Source organism: Fukomys damarensis, unplaced genomic scaffold (genome assembly GCF_012274545.1).
Source record: "Fukomys damarensis isolate Sample0158 unplaced genomic scaffold, DMR_v1.0_HiC HiC_scaffold_29, whole genome shotgun sequence".
Lineage (NCBI taxonomy): Eukaryota > Metazoa > Chordata > Mammalia > Rodentia > Bathyergidae > Fukomys > Fukomys damarensis.
The window spans coordinates 36029816-36050997 of NW_022900941.1; the positions used below are offsets into that span (position 1 = coordinate 36029816).

At 43.9% G+C, this 21182-nt stretch overlaps 1 pseudogene; it reads left to right on the forward strand.

Moving 5' to 3' along the window:
- LOC104850718 overlaps positions 1 to 20642 on the forward strand; it is an 83097-nt pseudogene extending 62455 nt beyond the window's left edge.
- Positions 20643 to 21182: the final 540 nt, after the last annotated feature.

Consider the following 21182-nt stretch of genomic DNA (forward strand, 5'->3'; position numbering starts at 1 on the left):
CTAGGCAGCGAAAGAAGCTGTTTCACGGGGAAAACATCAATTTAAACTGCAGAAGCAGTCGGCCCAGTGCATGTGTGTTCTAACTTCGAACTGAATATATCCCCACATATACAGGATTCTGGAGGCTGCTGTGCACTCAGAGCTGATAGGCACTCCCTTACGCCTTAAGGGCTTTTCTGCTAAAGTGCATCACAACAGTGTTTCAATCTCTGCTATTCAGAGAACTACAAACAAAAAGGAATACAGTTGTACTCCATATAAGATGTGGACTTCACTGGTAAACTCACAGTGTTGCAGCACCTTTCCTTGTGAACTACTTCACATTCAGGAAAGTAACTGCTTTGGTTTCAAAGGTCTAAGTGGCAAAGAAGCTATTTCACAGGAAAAACTGCAGTTGAAACCACAGAAGAACTCTGCCGAGTGCGTTTGTGTTCTAAATTCAAACTCAACCTATCCCCCAATATTCAGGATGGTGGAAGATTGTGTGCAATTGGAGCTGCTATTCTCTCCTTATGCCTTAATGGATTTTCTGGTAAAGTGCCTCACAACATTGTTTCAAACTCTTTCAGGCAGAGACCTACAAACAAAATGGAATACAGTTTTACTCCATATAAGGTGTGGACTTCACTGGTAAACTCACAGCGTTGCTGCACTTTTCTCTGTGGAGTACTTCACATTCAGGAAAGTAACCCCTTTGGTTTCAAGGGGCTAAGCAGGGAAAGAATCTGTTTCCCAGGGAAAACACCAGTTTTAACCACAGAAGAACTGTTCCCAGTGTGTTTGTGTTCTAACTTCAGACTGATCCTATTCCCAAGAATTCAGGATTCTGGAGGATTGTGTGAACTCAGAGCTGCTAGGCAATCCCTTTGATCTTTAAAGCTTTTCTGCTAAAGTGCCTGACAACAGTGTTTCAATCTCTGTCAGGCAGAGACCTACAAAGAAAAGGAATACAGTTGTACTCCATATAAGGTGTGGACTTCACTGGTAAACTCACAGCGTTGCAGCAGCTTTGTCTGTGGAGTACTGCACATTCAGGAAAGTAACTGCTTTGATTTCATAGGACTACGAGGCAAATGAAGCTGTTAATCAGGGAAAACTACAGTTTAAACCCCAGAAACACTCTGCCATGTGGGTTTGTGTTCTAACTTCAAACGGAACCTATTCCCAAGTATACAAGTTTCTGGAGGCTTGTGTGCACTCAGAGTTGCTAGGCACTCTCTTAAGCCTTAAGGGCTTTTCTGATAAAGTGCCTCACACCAGTGTTTCAATCTCTAGCAAGCAGAGACAATCAAATAAATGGAAATACGCTTGTACTCCATATAAGGTGTGGATTTCACTGGTAAAGTCAGAGGATTGCAGCACATTTCTCTGTGGAGTACTTCACATTCAGGAAATTAAATGCTTTGTTTTCAATGGCCTAAGTGTGTATAGAAGCTATTTCCGAGGAAAAATGCAGTTTTATCTGCAGAAGCTCTCTTACCAGTACGTTTGTATTCTAACTTCAAACTGAACCTATCCCCAACTATACAGGATTCTGGAGGCTGTGTGCTCTCACAGCTGCTAGGCACTCCCTTAGGCCTTAAGGTGTTTTCTGCTAAAGTGCCTCACAACAGAGTTTCAATCTCTGCCGGGCAGAGTCCTGCAAACAAAAAGGAATACAGTTGTACTCCATATAAGGTGTTAACTTCACTGCTAAACGCATAGAGTTGCAGCACCTTTCTCTGTGGAGTACTTCACATTCAGGAAACTACCGCTTTGGTTTCAAAGGGCTAGGCGCCGAAAGAAGCTGTTTCCCGTGAAAACTGCAGTTTAACTTGCAGATGCCCTTTGCTGAGAGCGTTTGTGTTCTAAATTCAAACTAACCCTATACCCACGTATACAGGATTCTGAAGACTTGTGTGCACTCCAAGCTGCTAGGCAATCTCTTACACCTTAAGGACTTTCATGCGAAAGTGCCTGACAACAGTGTTTCAATCTCTGCCAGGCAGAGACCTACAAACAGAAAGCAATACAGTTGTACTCCATATACGGTTTGGACTTCACTGGTAAACTCACAGCATTGCAGCACCTTTCTCTGTGGAGTACTTCACATTCAGGAAATTAACCACTTTGGTTTTAAAGCGCTAAGCAGTGAAAGACGCTGTATCCCTGGGAAAACAGCAGTTCAAACAGCAGAAGCACTCTGCCCAGTGTGATTGTATTCTAACTTCAAACTGAACCTATCCCCAAGTATACAGGATTCTGGAGGCTTGTGTGCACTCAGAGCTGCTAGGCAATCTCTTAGGCCTTAAGGACTTTTCTGCTAAAGTGCCTCAAAACAGTGTTTCAAAATCGGCCAGGAAAATACCTGCAAACAAATAGGAATACAGTTGTAATACATGTAAGGTGTGGACTTCACTGATAAACTCTCAGCGTTGCAGCACCTTTCTATGGGGAATACTTCACATTCACGAAAGTAACCGCTTTGCTTTCAAAGAGTTAAGTGGCAAAAGAAGCTGTTTCCTGGGGAAAACAGAAGTTTAAAGCGGGGAAGCACTCTGCCCAAATCATTTCTGTTCTACCGTCAAATTGAACCTATCCCCAAGTATACAAGATTCTGCAGGATTGTGTGCATTCGGAGCTGCTAGGCACTCCCTTTCGGCTTAAGGGCTTTTCTGCCAATGCGCCTCACAACAGGTTTTCAATCTCTGCCACGAAAATACCTACAAAGAAAAAGGAATGCAGTTGTACTACATGTAAGGTTTCGACTTCACTGGTAAAATCACAGGTTTGCAGCACCTTTCTCTGTGGAGGACATCACATTTAGGAAAGTAACTGCTTTGTTCTCAAAGGGCTAAGCAGCAAAAGAGCTGTTTCCCAGGGAAAACAGCCGTTGAAACCACAGAAGCACTGTGCCCAGTGCGTCTGTGTTATAACTTCAAATCAAACCTATCTCCAAGTATACAGGATTCTGGAGCCTTGTGTGCACTCAGAGGTGCTAGTCACTCCCTTATTCTTTAAGTGCTTCTCTGCTAAAGTGCCTCACCACAGTGGTTCAATCTCTTCCAGGCAGGGACTTGCAAACAAAAAGGAATACAGTTGTACTCCATATGAGGTGTGGACTTCACTGGTAAACTCACAGAGTTGCAGCACCTTTCTCTGTGGAGTACTTCACATTCAGGAAAGTAACTGCTTTGGTTTCAAAGGGCTAAGCAGCAAAAGAAGCTGTTTCCGTGGAAAAATGCTGTTTTAACCGCAGAAGCTCTCGGCCCAGTGCGTTTGTATTCTAAGTTCCAAATGAACCTGTACCCAACTATACAGCATTCTGTAGGCCTGTGTGAACTCAGAGTTTCTGGTGACTCCCTTGGCCCTTAAGGGCTTTTCTGGTAAAGTGCCTCACAGCAGTGTTTGAATCTTTGCCAGGCAGAGAGCTACAATCAAAATTGAATACAGTTGTACTCGATATAATGTGTGGACTTCACTGGTAAACTCACAGCTTTGCAGCACCTTTCTCTGTGGAGTACTTCACATTCAGGAAAGAAACCGCTTTGGACTCAAAGGGCTAAGCAGCAAAAGAACCTGTTTATGGGGAAAAATGCAGTTTTATCCAAAAAAGTTCTCTGCCTAGTCTGTTTGTATTCTAAGTTCCAACTGAACCTATCCCCAAGTACACAGGATTCTGGAGCCTTGTGTGCACACAGAGCTGCTAGGCACTCCCTTACACCTTAAGGGCTTTTCTGCTAAAGTGCCTCACAACAGTGTTTCAATCTCTGCCATTCAGAGACTTACAAACAAAAATGAATACAGCTGTACTCCATATAAGGTGTGTACTTCACTGGTAAACTCACAGCATTGCAGCACCTTTCTCGGTGGAGTACTTCACATTCACAAAACTAACCGCTTTGGTTTCAATGGGCTAAGTGATGAAAGAAGCTCTTTCACTGGGAAAACAGCAGTTTAAACTGCAGAAGCACTCTGCCCAGTGCATTTGTGTTCTAACTTCAAACTGAACCTATCTCCAAGTATACAGCAATGTGAAGGCCTGTGTGAACTCAGAGTTGCTGGCGACTCCCTGAGGCCTTAAGGGCTTTTCTGCTAAAGTGCGTCACAACAGTATTCGAATCTCTGCCAAGCACAGAGCTACAAAGAAAATTGAATACAGTTGTACACCGTATTATGTGTGGACTTCACTGATAATCTCACAGAATTGCAGCACCTGTATCCAGAGAGTACTTCACATTCATGAAACTAACCGCTTTGATTTCAAAGGGCTAAGCAATGAAGGAAGCTGGTTCCCGGGGAAAACATGAGTTTAAACCGCAGAAGCACTCTGCAAGAGCGTTTGTGTTCTAACTTCAAACTGAAACTTTCCCCAAGTATACAGGATTCTGGAGGCTTGTGTGCACTCAGAGTTCCTAGGCATGTGCTTTTTCCTTAACAGCTTTTCTGCAAAAGTGCCTCACAACAGTGTTTCCATCTCTTACAGGCAGAGGCCTGGAAACAAAAGAGAATACAGTTGTACTCAATATAAGGTGTGAACTTCACTGGTAAACTCACAGTGTTGCAGCACATTTCTCTGTGGAGTACTTCACATTCAGCAAAGGTAACCACTTTGGTTTCAAAGGGCTGAGCAGTGACAGAAGCTGTTCCCCGGGGAAAATAGCAGTTTTACCCACAGAAGCACTCTGCCCAGTTCATTTGTGTTCTAACTTTAAAGTGAAACTATCCCCAAGTATACAGGATTCTGGAGCCTTGTGTGCACTGATAGCTGCTAGGCAATTTCCTAGGCCTTAAGGTCTTTTCTGCTACAGTGCCTCACAGCAGTGTTTCCAACTCTGCCAGGAAGAGATCTTCAAACAAAAAGGTATTGAGTTGTACTCCATGTAAGGTGTGCAATTCACTGAAAAACTCACAGCATTGCAGCACCTTTCTCTGTGGAGTACTTCACATTCAGGAAACTAACCGCTTTGGTTTCAAAGGGCCAAGCATCAAATGAAATTGTTTCACTGGTAAAACTTCAATGTAAACCACAGAAGTACTCTGCCGAGTGTGTTTGTGTTCTAAATTGAAACTCATCCTATCCCCTAGTATACAGGATTCTGGAGGCTTGTGTGCACTCAGAGCTGCAAGGCACTCCCTTAGTCCTTAAGGGGTTTTTGCAAAAGTGCCTCACAACTGTGTTTCAATCTCTGCCAGGCAGACACCTACAAACAAAAGGGAATACAGTTGTACTACATATAAGGTGTGATCTTCACTGTTAAACTCACAGTGTTGCAGCATCTTTCTCTGTGGTGCACTTCACATTCCGGAAACGAACCGCTTTGGTTTCAGAGGGGTAAGTTTCAGTGGAAGCTGTTTCTAAGGGAAAACTGCAGTTTAAAGCTAAGAAGCACTCTGACAAGTGCTTTTGTGTTCCTACTTCAAACTGAAACTGTCCCCAAGTATACAGGAATCTGGAGGCTTATGTACACTCAGAGCTGCTATGCACTCATTAGTTCTTAAGGGCCTTTTGGCTAAAGTGCTCAGAACAGTGTTTCAATCTCTGCCAGGCAGATACCTACAAACAAAAAGCAATACAGGTCTACTCCATATAAGTTGTGGACTTCTCTGGTAAAATCACAGCATTGCAGCACCTTTCTCTATGGAGTACTTCACATTCATGAAAGTAACTGCTTTGGTTTCAAAGTGCTAAGCAGTGAAAGAAGCTGTTTCCCGGGAAAAACTGCAGTTTAAACCACAGAAACACTCTGCCGAGTGCATTTGAGTTCTAACTTTAAACTGAACCTATCCCCAAGTATACAGGATTTTTTAGGCTTGTGTGCATTCAGAGCCGCTTGTCACTCCCTTAGGGCTTAAGGATTTGTCTGGTAAAGTGCCTCAAAACAGTGTTTCCATCTCTGCCAGGCAGAGACCTACAAACAACAAGGAATACAGTTGTACTTCATATAAGGTGTGAACTTCACTGATACACTGAAAGCATTGCAGCACATTTCTCTGTGGATTACTTCACATTTAGGAAAGTAACCTTTTTGATTTCCATGGGCTAAGCAGTGAAAGAAGCTGTATTCCACCCAACACATCAGTTTAAACAGCAGAAGCAGTCTACCAAGTGTGTTTGTGTTCTAACTTCAAAGCGAACCTATCCCCAAGTATACAGGATTCTGGAGGATTGTGTGCACTCAGAGCTGCTAGGCAATCTCTTAGGCCTTCACGGCTTGTCTGCTAATGTGCCTCACAACAGTATTTCAATCTCTGCCAGGCAGAGTCCTACAAACAAAAAGCAATAGAGTTGTACTCCATATAAGGTGTGGACTTCACTGGTAAACTCACAATGTGGCAGCACCTTTCTCTGTAGAGTACTTCACATTCAGGAAAGTACCTGCTTCAGTTTCAAAGGGCTATGCGAAGAAAGAAGCTGTTTTGCGTTATAATTCCAGTTTAAACTGCAGAAGCACTCTGCGGAGAGCGTTTGTGTTCTAACTTCAAACTGAACGTATCCCCAAGTATGCAGGATTCTGAAGACTTGTGTCTCTGCCTGGTAGAGACCTACAAACCAAAAGGATTACAGTTGTACTCCACATAAGGTGTCAACTTCACTGGTAAACCCACAGTGTTGCAGCACCTTTCTCTGTGGAGTACTTCACATTCAGGAAAGTAAACGCTTTGATTTCAAATGGCTAAGTGGCCAAAGAAGCTCTTTCCTGGGAAAAACTGCAGTTTTTAAAACTGCAGTTTTTAAGTACTCCAAACTTTCTAATCAGTCTTCTGAAATTTAAAAATGTATTTGTTTAGAGAGCTCTTCTGTAAGTAAATGCCAGTTAAGAATAAGATTTGAGTGGTGAAAGCATATAAAAGAGAATTGAAAACTTGAGAAAATGGGCAATACATAAGATCTAAGATATTTCTCAGAAGCACTCTTCTGAGAGCGTTTGTATTCTATCTTCAAAATGAACCTACCCCACGTATACAGGATTCTGGAGACTTTTCTGGATTCCGAGATGCTACGCACTATCTTAGGCCTTAAGGGATTTTCTGCTCGTGTGCGTCACAACAGTGTTTCAATCTCTTGCAGAGAGAGACCTACAATGAAACGGCTTACAGTTGTCCTCCATATGACGTGTTGACTTCACTGATAAACTCACAGTATTGCAGCACCTTTCTCTGTGGAGTACTTCACATTCAGGAAAGCAAGTGCTTTGATTTCAAAGGACTAAGCGGCAAAAAAAGCTGTTTCCAAGAGAAAACTGCAGTTTAAACTGCAGAAGCACTCTATCGAGTGCGTTTGTGTTCTAACTTCAAACTGAAATTATCTCCCAGTTCACAGAATTCTGGAGCCTTGTGAGCATTAGGTACTGTCAGGCACTCCCTTAGTGCTTAAGGAATTTTCTGGCAAAGTGACTCAAAATTATTTCAATCTCTGCCACGCAGAGTCTTACAAAAAAAAAAAAGAATACAGTTGTACTCCATATAAGGTGTGGACTTCACTGGTAAACTCAAAGCGTTGCAGGACGTTTCTCTATGGTGTACTTCACATTCACAAAAGTAACTGCTTTGGTTTCAATGGGCTATGCAGTGAAAGAAGCTGTATCCCAGGGAAAACACCAGTTTAAACAGCAGAAGCACTCTGCCCAGTGCGATTGTGTTCTAACTTCAAACTGAAGCTATACCCAAGTATACAGGATTCTGGAGGCTTCTGTGCATTCTGACCTGGTAGGCACTCTCTTAGGCTTTAAGGGCTTTTCTGCTAAAGGGCCTCACAACAGTGTTTCAATCTCTGCCAGGCAGAGACCTACAAACAAAAAGGAATACATTTGTATTCCACATAAGGTGTGGGCTTCACTGGTAAACATACAGTGTTGCATCACCTTTCTCTGTGGAGTACTTCACATTCAGGAAAGTAGCCACTTTGATTTCAAAGGGCTAACTGGCAAAAGAAGCTGTTTCCCTGGGAAAACTGCAGCTGAAACCACAGAAGCACTCAGCTGAGTGCGTTTGTGTTCTACCTTCAAACTGAACCTATCCCTAAATGTACAGGATTCTGGAGGCTTGTGTGCATTTGGAGCTCCTAGGCTCTCCCTTAGGCCTTAAGGACTTTTCTGGAAAAGTGAATCACAACAGTGTTTCAATCTCTGCCAGCCAGAGACCTCCAAACAAAATGGAATTCCTTTGCACTCCATATAAGGTGTGGAATTCACTGGTAAAATCACAGTGTTGCAGCACCTTACTCTGTGCCATACTTTACATTCAGGAAAGAAACATCTTTGGTTTCAAAGGCCTAAGGGGTGAAAGAAGCTGTTTTCTCAAGAAAAACTGCAGTGTAAAAGACCGAAGCACTCTGCCGAGTGCATTTGTGTTCTAACTTCAAACTTATCTGTCACCAGGGATTCAGGTTTATGGAGGCTTGTGTGCACTCAGAGCTGCTAGGTAGTCTCTTGGGCTTTAATGGCTTTTCAGCTAAAATGCCTCTCAACAGTGTTTGAGTCTTGGCCAGGAAGAGATCTACAAAAAAAGAGAAATACAGTTGCACTCGATATAAGGTGTGGACTTCATTGGTAAACTCAAAGCATTGCAGCACTTTTATCAATGGAGTACTTCAAGTTTATGAAACTAATCACTTTGGTTTGAAAGTGCTAAGCGCCCAAAGAAGGTATTTCCCAGGGAAAACTGCAGTTTGAAGCACTGAAGCACTATGCAGAGTGCGGTTGTTTTCTAACTTCAAACTGAAACTTTCACCCCGTATACAGGATTGTGGAGGCTTGTGTTCACTCGGAGCTGCTAGGCACTCCCTTAGGCCATAATGGCTTCTCTGGTAAAGTGCCTCACAACAGTGTTTCAATCTCTGCCAGGCAGAGACCTACAAACAAAGAGGAATACAGTTGTACTCCATATAAGATGTGGACTTCACTGATAAATCCACAGACTTGCAGCACCTTTCTCTGTGGAGAACTTCACATTCAGGAAAGTAATCGCTTTGGTTTCAGAGAGCAAAGTGGTGAAAGAAGCTATTTCCCGGGGAAAACTGCAGTTTAAACAGCAGAAGCACCCTGTCACCTGTCGAGTGTTTGTGTTCTAACTTCAAACTGAACTTCTCCCCATGTATACAGGATTCTGGAGGCTTGTGTGCACTCACAGCTGCCAGTCACTCACTTAGGCCTGAAGGGCTTTCCTGCTAAAGTGCCTCACAACAGTGTTTGAATCTCTGCCAGGCAGAGACCTACAAATAAAGAGGAATACAGTTGTACTCCATAGAATGTGTGCACTTCACTGGTGAACTCACAGCATTGCAGCACCTTTCTCTGTGGAGCACTTCACATTCAGGAAAGTAACTGTTTTGGCTTCAATGGGCTAAGCCTCGAAAGAAGCTGCTACCCATGGAAAACTGCAGTTTAACACACAGAAGCACTCTGCCATGTGCGTTTGTGCTGTAACTTCAAACTGAACCTATCCCCAAGTATACAGGATTCTGGAGGCTTGTGTGCAGTCTGAGTTCCTAGGCACTCCCTTAGGCCTTAAGGGCTTTTCCGGTAAAGTGCCTCACAACAGTGTTTCAACCTCTACAAGGCAGAGACCTACAAACAAAAAAGAATACAGTTGTACTCCATATAAGGTGTTTACTTCACTGCTAAACTCACAGTGTTGCAGCATTTTCTCTGTGGAGTACTTCACATTAAGGAAAGTAACTGCTTTGGTTTCAAAGGGCTAGGCAGTGAAAGAAGCTATTTCCCAGGGAAAACTGCAGGTTAAACCACAGAAGTACTCTGCCCATTCATTTGTGTTGTAACTTCAAACTGAACTTACCCCAAGTATACAGGATTCTGGAGCCTGGTGTGGATTCAGAGTTGCTAGGCTCCCTCTTGGACCTTAAGGACTTTTATGCTAAAGTGCCTCACAATAGTGTTTCAATCTCTGCCAGGCAGTGACCTACAATCAAAAAGAATACAGTTGTACTCCATATAAGGTGTGGAATTCACTGCTAAACTCACAGCATTGCAGCACCTTTCTCTGTTGAGTACTTCAAATTGAGGAAAGTAATCGCTTTGGTTTCCAAGGGCTAAGCAGCGAAAGAAGCTATTTACCAGGGGAAAATGCAGTTTTAACTGCAGAAGCTTTCTGCCCAATGCGTTTGGGTTTGAACTTCAAACTGAACCCATCACAAAGTATATAGCATTCTGGAGGCTTGTGTGCACTCAGAGCTGCAAGGCACTGGCATACACCTTACGGGCTTTTCTGCTAAAGTGCCTCACAACAGTGTTTCAATCTCGGCCAGGCAGAGACTTACAAAGAAAAAGGAATACAGTTGTACTCCGTAGGATGTGTGGACTGCACTGGTAAACTCACAGCATTGCAGCACCTTTCTCCGTGGAGTACTTCACATTCAGGAATGTAAAATCTTTGCTTTTAAAGGGCTAAGGGATGAAACAAGCTGTTTCCTGGGGATTAATGCAGTTTTATCCCCAGGAGCTCTCTGGCCAGTGCGTTTGTATACTAACTTCAAACTGAACCTAGCTCCAAGTATATAGGATTCTGGAGGCTGCGGTGCTCTTGGAGGTGCTAGGCACTCCCTTAGGCCTTAAAGGCTTTTCAGGTAAAGTGCCTCACAACAGTGTTTCAATCTCTGCAATTCAGAGACATAAAAACAAAAATGAATACAGTTGTACTCCATATAAGGTGTGGACTTCACTGGTGAACTCACACCATTGCAGCACCTTTCTCTGTGGAGTACCTCACATTCAGGAAACTAACTGCTTTGGCTCAAAGTGCTAAGTGGCCAAAGAAGCTGTTTCCCGGGGAAAACTGCAGTTTTAACCGAAGAAGCTCTCCTCAGAGTGTGTTTGTGTTCTAACTTCAAACTGAGCCTATCCCCAAGTATACAGGATTCTGGAAGCTTTTGTGCACTCTGAGCTGCTGGGCACTGTCTTAGGCCTTTAATGCTTTTCTCCTAAAGTGCCTCACAACAGTTTTTCAATCTCTGCTTGGCAGAGACCTACAAACAAAAAGGAATACAGTTGTACTCCATATAATGTGTGGAATTCACTAGTAAACTCACAGCGTTGCAGCACCTTTCTCTGTAGAGTTCTTCACATTCAGGAAAGAAACTGTTCGGTTTCAAAGGGCTAAGGTAGGAAAGAAGCTGTTTCACAGGAAGAACTGCAGTTTAAACTGCAGAAGCACTCTGTGGAGTCAGTTTACGTTCTAACTTCAAACTGAACCTATCCCCAATTATACAGGATTCTTGAGGCTTGTGTGCACGCAGAGCTGCGGAGCACTCTCTTAGGCCTTAAGGGCATTTCTGCTAAAGTGCCTCACAAAAGTGTTTCAATCTCATCCAGGCAGAGTCCTACAAACAAAAGAGACTACCGTTGTACTCCATACAAGGTGTGGACTTCACAGGTAAACTCACAGCGTTGCAGCACCTTTCTCTGTGTAGTACTTCGCATTCAGAAAAGTAACTGCTTTGGTTTCAAAGGACGAAGCGGAGCAAAAAGCTGTTTCATGGGGAAAACAGCAGTTTCAATAGCAGAAGCACTCTGCCTAGTGCGTTAGTGTTCTAAATTCAAATTGAACATGCTCCAAAGTATGCAGGATTCTGGAGGCTTGTGTGCACTCAGAGCTGATATGCACTCTCTTAGGCTCTAAGGGCTTTTCTGCTAAAGTGTTTCACATCAGTGTTTCAATTTCTGCCAGGCAGAGACCTACAAACAAAAAGGAATACAGGTGTACCCATATAAGGTGTGGACTTCACCTGTAAATTCACAGCATAGGAACACCTTTCTCTGTAGAGTACCTCACATTCAGGAAACTAACCGCTTTGGCTCAAAGGACTTAGTTGCCAAAGAAGCTGTTTCTCGGGGAAAACTGCAGTTCAAACTGGAAAAGCACTCTGACGAGTGCGTTTGAGTTCTAACTTCAAACTGAACCTATCCCCAAGTATACAGGTTCCTGAAGGCTTGTGTTCACTCAGACCTGCTATGCACTCCCTTAGGCCTTAACGGCTTTTCTGTGAAATTGCCTCACAACATTCTTTAAACCTCTGAGAGGCAGAGTCCTACAGAGCAAAAGGAATACAGTTGTACTCTTTATAAGATGTGGACTTCACTGGTAAATTCGCAGCATTGCAGCCCCTTTGTCTGTGGAGTTCTTCACATTCAGGAAAGTAACCGCTTTGGTTTCAAAGGGCTAAGCAGGGAAAGAAGCCCTTTACCATGAAAAACTGCAGTTTAAACAACAGAAGCCCTCGGCAAAGTGCGTTTGTGTTCTATCTTCAGTCTGAACCTATTCCCAAGTATACAGGTTTCTGGAGGCTGGTGTGCACTCAGAGTTGCTAGGCACTATCTTAGGCCTTAAGGGCTTTTCTCCTAAAGTGCCTCACAACAGTGTTTCAATCTCTGCCAGGCAGAGACCTACAAACAAAAAGGAATACAGTTGTACTCCATATAAGGTGTGAACTTCACTGGCAAACTCACAGCGTTGCAGCACATTTCTCTATGGAGTACTTCACATTCAGGAAAGTAACTCCTTTGATTTCAAAGGGCTAAGCATTGAAGGAAACTATTTTTCAGGGAAAAATGCATTTCAAACCACAGAAGCACTCTGCTGAGTGCGTTTGTGTTCACACTTCAAACTGAACCTATCGCCAAGTGTGCAGGATTCTGGAGGCTTGTGTGAAATCAGGGCTGCTAGGCACTCCGTTAGGCATTAAGGGCTTTTCTGCTAATGCGCCTCACAACAGTGTTTCAACCTCTGTGAGACAGAGAACTTCAAAGAAACAGGAATACTGTTGTACTCAATATAATGTTTGCACTTCACTGGTAAACTCACAACATTGCAGCACCTTTCTCTGTGGAGGACTTCACATTCAGGAAAGTTACTGCTTAGCTTTCAAAGGGCTAAGGGGGAAAAAAAGCTGTTTCCCAAGGTAAAATGCATTTTAAACAACAGAAGCACTCTGCCGAGTGCTTTTGTGATGTAACCTCAAACTGAACCTCTTCCCAAATATACAGGTTTCTGGAGGCTTGTGTTCAGTCAAAGCTGCTAGGCACTTTCTTAGGTTTTAAGTGCTTTGCTGGTAAAGTGTCTCACAACAGTGTTTCAAGCTCTGCCAGGCAGAGACCTACAAACAAAAAGGAATACAGTTGTACTCCATTTAAAGTGTGGACTTCACTGGCAAACTCACAGCGTTGCAGCACATTTCTCTATGGAGTACTTCACATTCAGGAAAGTAACTCCTTTGGTTTCAAAGGGCTAAGGAGTGAAAGAAGCCATTTCCCGGGAAAAATTGCAGCTCAAACCGCAGAAGCACTCTGCCGAGTGCGTTTGTGTTCTAACTTCAGACTGAATCTATTCCCAAATATACAGGTTTCTGGAGGCTGCTGTGCACTCAGAGTTGCTAGGCACTCTCTTAGGCCTTAAGGGCTTTTCTGCTAAAGTGCCTCACCACAGTGCTTCAATCTCTGCCAAGCAGAGACCTCCAAACAATAGGGAATACAATTGTACTCCATGTAAGGTGTGGACTTCACTGGTAAACTCACAGCATTGCAGCACCTTTCTCTGTGGAGTACTTCACATTCAGGAAACTAACCGCTTTGGTTTCAAAGGAGTAGGCGGCGGTGGAAGCTATTTCTCCCTGAAAACTGCAGTTCAAACCTCAGAAGCACTCTGCTGAGTGCTTTTGTATTCCTACTTCAATCTGTACCTACTCCCAAGTATACAGAATTCTGGAGGGTTGTGTGCACTCAGAGGTGCTAGGCACTCTCTTAGGCCTTAAGGTCTTTTCTGCTAAAGTTCCTCACAACTGTGTTTCAATCTCTGCCAGGCAGACACCAAAAAACCAAAAGGAATACAGTTGTACTCCATAAAAGGTGTGGACTTCACTGGTAAACTCACAGCATTGCAGCACCGTTATTGGTGGAGTACTTCCCATTCAGGAAACTAACCACTTTGGTTTCAATGGGCTAAGCCGCGGGAGAAGCTGTTTCCAGGGAAAAATGAAGTTTTAAATGCAGAAACTCTCTGCTCACTGCATTTGTATTCCAACTTTAAACTGATCCTATCCCCAAGAATACAGGAGTCTGGAGGCTGTGTGCTCTCTGAGCTGCTAGGAACTCCATTAGGCCTTAAGGGCTTTTCTGATAAAGTGCCTCACAACAGTGTTTCAGTCTCTGCAAAGCAGATACCTAGAAATAAAAAGGAATACAGTTGTACTCCATATAAGGTGTGGACGTCACTGGTAAACTCACAGCGTTGCAGCAGCATTCTCTGTGAAGTACTTCACATTCAGCAAAGTAAATGCTTTGGTTTCCAAGGGCTAAGCAGCGAAAGAAGCTGTTTCCCAGGGATTAATGCCGTTTTATCCGCAGAAGCTCTCTGCCCAATGCGTTTGCATTCTAACTTCAAACTGAACCTATCCCCAAGTATACAGGATTCTGGAGGCTGTGTGCTCTCGGAGCTGCTAGGCACTCCATTAGGCCTTAAGGGCTTTTCTGCTAAAGTGCCTCAGAACAGTGTTTCAATCTCTGCCAGGCAGAGACCTACAAACAGAAAGGCATACAGTTGTACTCCACATAAGATGTGGACTTCACTGGTAAACTCACAGAGTTGCAGCACATTTCTCTGTGGAGTACTTCACATTCAGGAAACTAACTGCTTTGGTTTCAAAGGGCTAGGAGGTGAAAGAAGTAGTTTCACTGGGAAAACTGCAGTTTAAACTGCAGAAGAAATCTGAATGCGTTTGGGTTCTAACTTCAAACTGAACCTACCACAAGCATATGGCATTCTGAAGGCCTATGTGCACTCAGAGTTGCTCTGCACTCCCTTAGGCCTTAAGGGCTTTTCTGCTAAAGTGCCTCACAACAGTGTTTCAATCTCTGCAAGGCAGAGACCTACAAACAAAAAGGAATACAGTTGTACTCCATATAAGGTGTGGACTTCAGTGGTAAACTCACAGAGTTGCAGCACCTTTCTCTGTGGAGTACTTCACATTCAGGAAAGTAACACTTTGATTTCAAAGGGCTAAGCAATGAAAGAAGGTGTTTCCCTGGGAAAACACCAGATTTAACTGCAGAAGAACTCTGCCCAATGCATCTGTGTTCTACCATCAAACTGAACCTATCCCCAAGTATACAGGATTCTGGAGGCTTGAATGCTCTCAGAGCTGCTTCGCACGCTCTTAGGACTTAAGGGCTTTTCTGCTAAAGTACCTCACAACAGTGTTTCAATCTCTGCCAAGGAGAGACCTACAAACAAAAAGGAATACAGTTGTACTCATTGTAAGGTGTGCACTTCACTGGTAAATTCACAGGGTTGCAGCACCTTTCTCTGTGGGGTACTTCACATTCAGGAAAGTAACCGCTTTGGTTTCAAAGGGCTAAGCAGTAAAAGAAGCTCTTCCCTGGGGAAAACATCAGCTTTCACCATAGAAGCACTCTGCACAGTTACTTTGTGTTCTAACTTCAAATAGAACCTATCCCCAAGTATACGGGATTGTGGAGGCTTTTATGCACTCAGAGTTGCTATGCATGCACTTAGGCCTTAACGGCTTTTCTGCTAACGTGCCTCACAACAGTGTTTCAATTCCTTCCAGGCAGAGACCTACAAAGAAAAGGGAATACAGTTGTACTTCATATAAGGTGTGGACTTCACTGTAAACTCACAGCTTGCAGCACCTTTGTCTGTAGAGTACTTCACATTCAGGAAAGAAGTAGCTTTGGTTTCAAAGGGCTAAGTGGTGAAAGAAGCTTTGTCTCAGGGAAAACTGCAGTTTAAAATGCAGAAGCACTAGGCCCAGTGCATTTGTGTTCTAACTTCAAACGGAACCTATCCCCTAGTATACAGGATTCTGGAGGATTGTGTGCATTCGGAGCTACTAGGCACTCCCTTACAGCTTAATGACTTTTCTGCTAGTGCCTCACAATGGTGTTTCAATCCCTGCCAGGCAGAGACCTACAAACAAAAAGGAATACAGTTGTACTCCATAAAAGGTGTGGACTTCCCTGGTAAACTCACAGCTGTGAAGCACCTTTCTCTGTGTAGTACTTCACATTCAGGAAAGTATCTGCTTTGGTTTCAAAGGGCTAAGCAGCGAAAGAAGCCTATACCCGGGGAAAAATTCACTTTAAACCTCAGAAGCACTGTGCCCACTGTGTTTGTGTTCTAACTTCAAACAAAACCTATCCCCAAGTATACAGGATTCTGCAGGATTGTGTGCAATCAGAGCTGCTAGGCACTTTCTTATGCCTTAAGGGCTTTTCTGCTAAAGTGCCTCATGACAGTATTTCAATCTCTGCCACTCAGAGACTTTCAAACAAAAACACAGTTGTACTCCATATAAGATGTGGACTTAACTGGTAAACTCACAGCTTTTCAGCGCCTTTATCTGTGAAGTACTTCACTTTCAGGAAATTGACCACTTTGGTTTCATTGGGCTAAGTGGCAAAAGAAGCTGTTCCTGGGCGAAAACTGCCGTTAAAAGTACAGAAGCACTCTGCCGAGTGTGTTTGTGTTCTAACTTCAAACTGAACCTATCCCCAAGTATGCAGCATTCTGAAGGCCTGTGTGCACTCAGAGTTGGTAGGCACTGTCTTAGGCCTTAAGGGCATTTCTGCTAAAGCGCCTCACAACAGTGTTTCAATCTCTGCCACGCAGATATCTACAAACAAATAGAAATACAGTTGTACTCCATATAAGGTGTGGACTTCACTGGTAACCTCACAGCGTTGCATCACCTTTCTCTGTGGAGTACTTCACATTTAGGAAAGTATCCGCTTTGGTTTCAAAAGGGTAAGCGGCAGTTGAAGCTGTTTCTCAGAGAAAATTGCAGTTAAAAATGCAGAAGCACTCTGCCGAGTGCATTTGAGTTCCGACTTCAAACTGAAGCTATCTTCAAGTATACAGTATGCTGGAGGCTTTTGTGCACTCAGAGCTGCTAGACACTCTCTTAGGCCTTAAGGGCTTTTGTGCTAAATGTGCCTCACAACAGTGTTTCAATCTGTGCCAGGCAGAGACCTACAAACAAAAAGGAATACAGTTGTAGTCAATATAAGGTGTGGATTTCAGTGGTAAACTCACAGCGTAGCAGCACCTTTCTCTGTGGAGTACTTCACATTCAGCATAGTAACCACTTTGGTTTCAAAGGTCTAAGCAGCAAAAGATGTTGTTTCCCTGGAAAAACTGCAGTTTAAACCCCAGAAGCACTCTGCCATGTGCGTTTGTGTTCTAACTTCAAAGTGAACCTATTCCCAAGTATACAAGTTTCTGAAGACTTGTGTGCACTCAGAGCTGCTAGGCACTCTCTTAGGCCTTAAGGGCTTTTCTGCTAATGTGCCTCACAACAGTGTTTCAAACTTTGCCAGGAAGAGACCTCCAAACAAAAAGGAATAGAATTGTACTCCGTATAAGGTGTCAACTACACTGGTAATCTTTCAGTGTTGCAGCATCTTTATCGGTGTTATACTTCACATTTAGGAAACTAACCGCTTTGATTTCAAAGGGCTAAGCACTGAAAGAAGCTGTCCATCGGGAAAAACTGCAGGTTAAAGTGCAGAAGCACTCTGCTGAGTATGTTTGTGTTTTAACTTCAAACTGAATCTTTCCCCAAGTATACAGTATTCTGCAGCCTTGTGTGCACTCAGAGTTGCTAGGCATGCTCTTAGGCCTTAAGGGGTTTGCTGGTAAAGTGCCTCACAACAGTGTTTCAATCCCTTCCAGACAGAGACCTACAAACAAAAGGGAATACAGTTGTACTCCATATAAGGTGTGGACTTCACTGGTAACCTCACAGCGTTGCAGCATCTTTCTCTGTGCTGTACTTCACCTTCAGAAATGTAACCACTTTGGTTTCAAAGGGCTAAGCTGCAAAAAAGCTGTTCCTCAGGGAAAACTGCAGTTTAAACCGCGGAAGCACTCTACCGAGTGCATTTGTGTTGTAACATCCAACTGAACATATCCCCAAGTACACAGGATTCTGGAGTCTTGTGTGCACTCAGAGCTGCTAGGCACTCTCTTAGGCCTTAAAGGCTTTTCTGCTAAAGTGCCTCACAACAGTGTTTCAAGCTCTGTCAGGCAGAGACCTACAAACAAAGAGGAATAGATTTTTACTCCATTTAAGGTGTGGAACTCACTGGTAAACTCACACGTGTGCAGCACCTTTTTCTGTGGAGTACTTCACATTCAGGAATCCAACCGCTTTGATTTCAAAGCCTAAGCGGAGAAAGAAGCTGTTTCCCAGGGAAAACTGCAGTTTAAACCACGGAAGCACTCTTCCGAGTGCGTTTGTGTTGTATCATCCAACTGAACCTATCCCCAAGTATGCAGGATTCTGGAGTCTTGTGTGCACTCAGAGCTGCTAGGCACTCTCTTAGGCCTTAAGAGCTTTTCTACTAAGGTGCCTCACAACAGTGTTTCAATCTCTCCCAGGCAGAGACCTACAAACAAAAAGGAATACAGTTGTACTCCATATAATGTGTGAACTTCACTGGTAAACTCACACCATTGCAGCACTGCTACCAACTGTAGAGGCTCAAGGACTGGATTTCACAAGGAGAACAGGGATCTTCAGAAAGGTGGGAGCAGGTTCGGCAGTGACAGTCAGAAACCACACAACACTGAGTACTGAAGGTAGTAGCTGCTGCAATTTTATTTCTAACTCTAGGTGTTTATATACTAGTTTCAAGGGCACACCTCAAGAGTGATTTCAGTCACAAGCAGGCATGAGAAAGATAGACAATAGTACCGTAAAAGCTAAGACCACCAGGTCAAGGTAACACCACACCTATATACAATCACAAAAGCTAAGACCACTAAGTCAAGGTAAGACCACACCTATACATAGTCAGAAGGGGAAGTTTGTAAAACAAAGGACTGGCTTCAGCATGTCACCTTCAGGATCACCTTCAGGAATTCACAGTGTGGGGCTCAGGGTCAGCACTTTGGCCGCCCATCCTCTTGAGCCCCAACACCTCCCCACCTCTAGGAACATCTAATTGTTCCTGATCTTTCCTGGGCCCAGAATACAATTCTACAGATAATGAACAAATACTAATAAAGACAAAATAGAACACAATTATAAATGAACCCAATGTCCCCAAACTGCAGGCAGAGAGGCCAGCTATTCTCTTCATGGCTGACTTCACATGCAGTGTGTGCCAAGGACTTCCAGGAGGCTTAACCCCGTGGGCACGATACCTCGGGTCTGGTTTCTGCCAGGTGACCGGCATTGTCACTCTGACTCCACTGGAGTGGTCATGGCACAGCACCTTTCTCTGTGGAGTGCTTCACAGTCAGGAAACTGACCGCTTTGGTTTCAAAAGTGCTAAGCGGCAAAAGAAGCTGTTTCCAGGGGAAACTGCAATTTAAACTGCAGAAGCACTCTGCCGAGTGCGTTTGTGTTCTTACTTCAAACTGAACCTATCCGCAAGTATACAGTGCAGAGAACCATAGATCCGCCGCTCCGCCATTTTATGATATAACCTATGAAGCCATTTTGTATTAGGTTTAGTTTTCCTGTAGATCACATGATATGTTCCAGTGGGTGTTTGATGTATCCTTATAAGGTAATAATCTGTTCTCTGTATGCTGATTGGCTGCATTATGGTATATATGTTGCCACCCCTTCCTGGCGCGGCGAGTGGGGTAGAGATCAGGAGATGAGGAACTAAAGTAAACTCCTTGTGTATCAAGTGTGCGCCTCTTTGATCGCGCGTTGCCAGTTCAGGCCCCTGTAGTCCCAGACTGAGTTGCCCAAGGGAATCCGGCTCATGACATGTGGTGCCCAAACAGGGACCTGGACTCGGTGATTTTCGTGGGCAAAGTGAAATGGACCCAGGTCGCCTCGGGTTAAGAGGGATGGCAATCCGTCGGAGCAGTGGCTGCACCTGATCCACTCAGTGGTAAGTAAAGGCAACCAGGAAGGTTGATTACTCTTTCTTGCTCATGTTTATAGAAAACAGAAAGAATGGGACAAGGTCCGTCTACAGACTCTATTACCCACGCCATCCAGAAAATTTTACAGACGCAAGGAGTTAAGGCAAGCAAGATTCAAATTGCATCCTTTGTATGCACGATGGATGTTATCTGTCCCTGGTTAAGGGACGAAGAAACCATAGATGATGAAGTTTGGCAAAGAGTAGGTAAACAGATAACCAAAGCATTAGCTGAAACTCCAGACAGATATCCAGAAAATGTTTTTTCATTTTGTGCCATGATATTGGCAGCTCTAGGTCATGGATCCCCCCAAGGAAATCCAACAAGCACTTAATGAAGTTGAGGAACATCTCTCTGAGGAAAAGGAAAGACATAGTACATGCTCGCAGGTATCTGAAGGGAAAAAGAGCAATATAGAGAGAGACAACATGGCGATGGCTGCAGCAACAAGTCTTTCAGAAGCTCCTCTTCTGGTTTCTTCTTGCTGTCTTTATCCTGTGCTGCCCGCCTCTGCACTTCCTCTTTCAGCTCCACCTACTGCCCCTCCTCTATATGAGGAGAACCTGCCTTCAGGGCCATTTTGTAAAGAGAAATTTCCTCCTGAATACGGCCACGCAGGAGACTTCTCTACTACTCTGGTAGAAGGGCGCTTCGCCTCTCTTTCATTAAGTCAGAAAAGAAGTCCATTAGAACGGTGCTTACAGAATGCCTTGGATAACAAAGAGAGCACTGAGGAAGTCCAGTGACTCTTCCCTGTTTTTGAGTTGCAGGGCCCACAAGGCCTATATAGAGAGTATAGACCCCTTGAATTCAAAATTATAAAGGAGTTGAAACTAGCAGTTAGTCAATATGGACCTTCAGCGCCATTCACCATGGCCATTTTTGAGAGTCTGGCTGGGAACTGGCTTACACCTGGGGACTGGAAGGCAGTCAGCAAAGCTGTCTTATCAGGAGGAGATTACCTCCTATGGTTGACTAATTATACCGAACAATGCAAAGTGACTGCGCACTGCAATCAACAGGCGGGAGTAGCTTTAGTGAGTTATGAGATGCTTGCAGGAGAAGGGCCCTTTGCTACTACTCAGGCCCAGATGCAATACGAGCCACCAGTCCTTGACCAGATTGCTAATTGCGCTAAACATGCCTGGCGGCAATTGCCCGGCACAGGTGATCTAAGTAGCAGCCTGAGCAATATCCGCCAGGGCCCAAATGAGCCCAATGGTAAAGACCCCACAACATCTGAAGGGTCTCAAGGCATAGTATCTCCTTTACAAGAGGCTCTCAAA